The sequence below is a fragment of the Cynara cardunculus genome (genome assembly GCF_001531365.2).
Source record: "Cynara cardunculus var. scolymus isolate 2C chromosome LG 10, CcrdV1, whole genome shotgun sequence".
NCBI classification, from domain to species: Eukaryota; Viridiplantae; Streptophyta; class Magnoliopsida; order Asterales; family Asteraceae; genus Cynara; species Cynara cardunculus.
In genome coordinates, this window is record NC_037537.1 from 10,307,336 (window position 1) to 10,314,345 (window position 7,010).

Here is a 7,010-nt window from a genome sequence, read left to right on the forward strand (position 1 = left end):
CGTTTAGGGATGAGCGGGTTTAAGAGTTTAAGAGATTAAGAGTTTAAGAGTTTTTAAGAGTTTTAGCCAAATGCATTATAATATAGTATAGATATATATATATATATATATATATAATAATAATTCAATCATATTAATGTGATTGAATAAAATAATTATTTTTTTCTCTCTCTCATTCAAGTTTTTGAGAATTTTTAAATTTGACGTTTTTCAAAATTTTATTTATTTTAAGAGGATATTATAGAAAATTTGTTAGAGCAATATATAGAACAAAATCATTGTTTTCTCTATTTAAAAAAATATGTAGGAGATGCTCTTGAACTCCCTAAAGATTTTAATATTTATGGTTTCAACCCAAAAAATCTTATGATTTCTTCCCAAAAAACTTATGGTTTCACACTTATATATCTTTAAAAAAAATTACAGTTAGACCCTACATTTTTATAGTTTCACGGACAACCATACTCCAAAGGGTATGTCCGCCCCTGGTTATATAGATATATCATCGTCTCTATTTTATTTTATTAGAGGATCTTCAACAACTATGTTAATATAGAGATTTTGTAAGTTTTTACTTTAACAGCTATACTAAAACGTATACTTAGATTAAGTGAAGATGGAAGTCTCCGAATTTTGAGAAATCTCTAAGAGTATCTCCAAGTCTTAAGTCTTAAGTCTTAAAAAAATTATTGTTCATTCATCGTTGACCGTGCGCTTGACCTCGTTGACCGCATATTAGTTTTGGAATCGTCTCATTTGGATCATTCATTTATTTTATATGAATTTTAGAAAACTGCATATTAATAACGAAAAATGTGCAAACAGCCTAAAAACCGACCGGGTCCAACCACTTTAAGTCATAATTGGATTTTCGACTGGGTAGATTCACCAAAATCGAGGCAAAAAGTGGTGGCGATAGTACATTGGTAGGGTTATAGGTCAGGCTTTTCCAAGACGAATCTTCTAAGCTTTATTGACGAATCTTGTAAGCTTTATGTCAGGGACGATTTAACAAGTCATGTCAGGTTACAGTCCGGATTTGACCACACCATGCCAGCTATTAAATCTAGGCTGTGACAGTGAATTGGTAGGTTCACGGGTCAGGGTGCCAGGAGGAATCTTGTAAACTTTATGTCAGGGACGATTTAACAAGTCATGCAGGTTCATGATCGGATTTGACCACACCATGCAAGCTACTAGACCAACTTATTTAAATCGTAAGTCCCGAAAGTGTATAAAAGGATTCCTTGTGAAATCATATATCACAACTTCATATTAAATCCGATACAAGTATTTGTCCACTTGTTGAAAGAAATGGCTGGAAACCCATCGTCTTCTCAAACAATGCCTACAAGGATGAAGGCTTCGATTGAAAAGGCCGAAGCAAAGATTAAGAAGATCACCGATGATTGGTGGGCTAACAGGGAGAAACAAAACAAACACGAAGAATCTATTGAAGAGAAGAAAAAAGCAATCAAGCAATTGCAAAAGGAGATTCGAGCGGAGGAAAAAATTGTGAAAGACATCGCGAAGGGGTACCCAGTGATGCAAGAAATGATTAATGAAAAACAGTACTGGATCGAGTCTTGCAAACAACTTTACCCAGAAGGAAACTAACATGAATGTTATGTATTAATGTTTTTGTTGTCGTTGATGTTTTTTCAGTTTAATGTTACGTCTGAATGGTGTTGTTTCAGTCTTTTCGTCAATGTATTGATGGTTAATGTTCATGCATTTCTAAATCAAACTTCCATTTCCCATTAAAACAACAAAAGTACACTTAAAAATCGTACATTTACTTACTTAAATCGTAAGTATCAAATACATAATCTTGTGTAGTATCAGGTTCAGACGGACCACAATCCCTTGGACGACTAACTGATCTTCGACCACTACATGAACTTCCGTGCGTCGGCCTAGGAGCTGGCATCAGACTCGGACAGTTATATCGAAAATGTCCACTCTGGCCGCATCGACTGCAAGTTTTCACTATTGGTTCCTCGTCTCGTGACGGGATACGATCGCGGTTGCATGGCCTACCTGAGTTTTGTATGTCCAAGGGAGGGGGTAGGACGGTTAAACGTTCGTTGGACAACACATATTCAGCTTCTGGTGGAAGGGGAATGACTTCCTCCTCGTATGTTGCACGGTAAGAGTCGGAATTGAACCAAACATAACAGAATTGACTACAGTCTTGAATATCTAAACTTCGAGCAACAGAAATCACATGACCACAAGCTATTCCAGAAAGTTGCCATTGCATGCATGTACAAGTCTTAGCATGCAAATCACACGTTCATTTCTTATAGCGGTCGTCAACTTCAAACAACAAATCGCTAATGGGATATACCTTCCAATTTGCGCTCCTATGTATTCTCTTCTCTAATTTGGCATCCGCCCAAGGAGTCACGGCATTCATCATTTGCGCTGCAGATATTTGATATCATTAGCATATGTTACATAATCAAACATATAGTCAAAGGATGGTTGAATTTACCTCCATTATGCCAAAGTATAAAATACCATTGTTGTAATGTCGTCCGATAAAATTCAACTAACATTGTTATCGGAAGATAGCATGCAAACCGCGTTACTGAGTTGACGGACTCAGCACTATTGGACGTCATTGCACCGTAACGTAATCCAGCGAAGTGCGATCGTGCCCATCTAGCATAGCCAACTTCCTCAAGATATTGAGCGGCTCTAGGTAGACTGTGTCGCATCAAATCCATAGTAGCTTCAAAGTCCGACAACCGGTAAGCTTTGCATGCCTCCCAGAAAATCCACCATTTCCTTTTCTCTTTAGTAGAGTTTAGGCGAAGGTTTTGGCTCATATGCCGAGAACAAAGTCTGTGGTGCGCAGAAGGAAATATAGTTCGTATGGCCAAGTCGATAGAGGCAGCCCTATCGGTGACGAAGGTTAAATTGGGCACATCATCGATACACTACCTAAGCTTACGTAAAAACCATGTCCATGACATGCCACTTTCTGTCTTCCCCACTCCCATTGCAATGGGTATGATACTATTGTTTCCATCCATGTCGACTGCTAAGAACATGGTGCCAACGTACGGCCCTTTCAGATGGGCACCGTCCATTATAAGAAGCGGTCTCATGTGTCCTAGAAACGATCGAATCTGCAGATGAACGAGATTAAAAATGTAATTTCAGAACATAAAATTATGACAATAATTATAAAATATGACAAAATTATTACCGAACAACCGAGTGCGACAAATAACATGTCGAATCATCCTAGTGGATCATGAGCGATCTCTGTCACAATCTCAGGATTTGCTAGCTTTAGATTGTGACAATAAACCGGGAGTAGGTTAAACGACGATTCTGGGGTCCCCCTCAACAGTTGCAAGGCATACATCTTTGCTCGCCATGCTTGGTGGTAGGAGATGCTAATATTGAACCGTTGGTTCACATCTTCCATGATTTCTTTACCACGGTACACTCTCTTATAATCCTTTAGACTGTCTACCAGTATATGACCAAAAACCTTTTTATTCGTATTACGATGGTTTGGGTGCACTTGGGACCTTGAACATGTGTGTTCATCATGGAGCTTGCGTACCTGAAAAATACGGGTACCATCGATGGAAACAGCCATCAAACGCCAATCACAGTCCGAATCTGAGTGACACACCACCATGTACCGGTGTTTGGAAGATTTCTTTACTTTCATCTGAAAGTTTTCATGAACGCACTTTAATCCCACTGCGAGCTTAAGTGCTTCCTTCGAGTCAAAGGTTTGTAGAACTTTGACATGAGATATAGGCTGGTAGGAAATGTTTCCTTTTCTACTTTTGATAACTGGGTCCGGACAAGGTGGTGGGTCGGGCATACCCCAAAAACTATTCCTTACCAGCTTGATATCTTCAGAATCGGAGTTATCGTTGTCTTCGGGTATGTTCAAAATTTCGGCAGCAGCAGAAACATCTTCTGCCATATCTACCTCCCACAATGGTTTTGACAGTTCGAGAGACCGGATCAGGTACGGGTTGGGAGACTGCATCGGAGGCATGTTCAAGTCTTGAACAAAATAACTGTCAGGTTCAACGGTAACTTTTTGTTCAAGATATGAATTTCCAGCACCATCGTAGGGGAAGAAGGTGCTTTGATTTTCATCACTTCCACTGCTAGGGAAGAAAGTGCTCTGATTTAGACCAGGAGCATAACCGGTAGGGAAGAGTGTGCTTGGACCATATAGGTTTGCAACGCTAACGTCGGGGAAGAGTGTGCTCACAGCACCGGTGTAAAAAGTGTTTGGACTTCCCGGGTTTGCATTTGATGGATTTCCTTCATAACCTACATTGTCGACAACATATAGTGTCAACATTTCTGGTAAAGTTTGACGAATGGCGTTGTGGAGGATTACCACATCATCGTCGTCCATAAACTGATATAACGTATTCATTTTAAAAAATAAATTGAAAGGACCACGTAAACTTAACTTTTTCGTCACACATTTGACGACCCTAGAATACGTTATTGGCAAAGACAAACGTATTGCACATGTGGGGGAGGTTATCGGAAGATACTCTAACACACCATTTATATCTTGGAATAAACCGCCACTTCGAAGATACACACAAACATTATCACTTTGTCGTAATTTCATGTTTTGTGATGGTTGATTGTGTTTCGTGGGTTAAAGGTTGTGATGTTTTATTGTGTTTAATGGGTTAAGGGTTGTGAGAGTAAAATATATGAGAAGAGAAATGAAAGGGAAGGTGTGAAAAATTATAAAGTAGGAGGTTGGTATTTATAGTGAAATTGGTATTAGAAAAAAAAATCAAATTTTTTTTCACCCGGATCGCCCCCCATACAGTACGGATCTCCCCGAGGCGAGGTCAAAGCACGATCAACGAAGAATGAACAGTAATCTCGACTTTTGAGGGTAATTTTTTTTTAAAACTTAAGGGGGGATCGCCCCCATAGTGTACGGATCTTCCCCGGGGGCGATCCGTGTGGTCATTCCGGTAAAACCTCTAAAATGTGGTTATTTTGTGGCAAAGGGTTGTGTAAACCGATTATTTTTATAAATTTCCCTATTTAAAAGCATCTCCTACAGATTCTGTAAAATTGAGATGTTACAGATGATCCAAAACATTCTTCTAAATGGATAAGTGTGAGAGAATGTAAAATTCTTTAAATTTAAAGAACTCTCAAAAAATGATTGTTTAGAAAAGATAATTATTTTTTTATTCTTTCAAGTTTCAACAAATCATAATACTTGAAATTAAATATTTAAGAGAGAAAAATAATATTTTATAAATTATATTGAATATTTTAATGATATAATCAATATTGGAATCTCCAAAATGAAGAAGTTGTTAGAGATAAACATAGTTTTTTTTAGAGATTTTGACTTTTGATTCTCCCTTTTGGAGAATCTACTGGAGATGCTCTAACAATGTTTTTAGTCCAATAGTTATGCTAAAGTATGTTAAGGGGGTGTTTGAGATTGTTTATAAAAACATCTTATTGACTTATTCCGATGTGACACCGGTAATAAGCACTTTTGAGTGTTTAGATAAACAGTTTGTATTGGTGTCAAACCGATAATAAGAAGTTTTTGAAGAAGTTAAATTAATACTTATAATAAGTTGATAAGAACTTTTGTAGAAAAACATAAATTGTTTCAAATAAGCAATCCCAAACACGCCCTAAATAGAGAATAGAGAAGAGAGAGAATGTGAAAATCTCTAAAACCTTATATACAAGTGAAAAAATATATTTTTAATCTTTTTCCAACAATAAGAGGTATTAAAAAATGAATATTTAGAAGAGGGCAATAATACAATAATATTTTAAAAAATTTATTGAATATTTTAATAATATAACTAATGCTATAATCTATATCTATATCTATATATATATATAAAGGAGAATCATCAAAAGATGATGTGGCATCTTGAGAGAGCTAGAATCATTGGTTGCTATTTTTTCCAATTTTTGAATTATTTTAAATAAAAACATATCATTAAATGAATAAACCTTTCATTTACTTTATATATAAGTTACATATAATGATCTAATAAACCTTTATATCTATAAATATATAATCTATAATCTATAAGTAAGAACCAAAAACATGATATGACACAATGTGTATTGAGGATTACAAAATATTGGATTGTAGTTAACTTTATCCATCTCTCACTTTGATAAAAAGATGATATGTTGAAACATTGAGGGTGATTATATAAAAAAAATGATGACAGCTTTTTATTTACATGGTTTTTTTTATTTATGATTACTTTAATTTTCTTTGTGTTGATTTGATATTCTATTTTGTCATACAATTAATACAATACACTTATTTTATTTGTTTTGTTTATCTTATATCTTTGTATATATGAAAGTAAGAACCAAGAAAAATACATCTATATATATCTATAAAGCATAATCATGTTACGCTAACGTGGCATCTCCTCGACGCAAATATCCTATTTTCCTCTTTTTTTCCACATTTTGATTTTTTTTCTTAGCAATTTTGCAAATTAATGTTCACGTTTAACTCAAAACTCTTCCCTTTCTCTTGGTACGTTTCAACTTCAATCTTTAAATCCCTCAATCTCTGGTTTTTTCTTAGTAATTTTGCAAATTAATGTTCACATTTAACTCAAAAACTCTTCCATTTCTCTTGGACCGTTTCAACTTCAATATTTAAACCCTTCAATCTTTGGTTTTTTTTCATTTATGTGTTCTCCATCTCCATACGCTCTCCCCTCTTCTTTCCATCTCTCATCTATGGCAGAAGAGTATACACGAGTTTATCAATATGTAAGAAGGCATGGGAACTTGGATTAAGGAGAAATCTCCATTGAGGCTTTAGAATTTTGTGAGAACTTTGATTATTTTTGTTTTTGTTGTAGATTCACTTTTGTTTTTATGTTTATTATAGTTTTTAATTTGTAATCTTGTAAGAAAAAAACACCAACAATAAAGTGACATTTTTAGGCATCGCAATCTAATTTTCTTTTTCTCGAACTTTG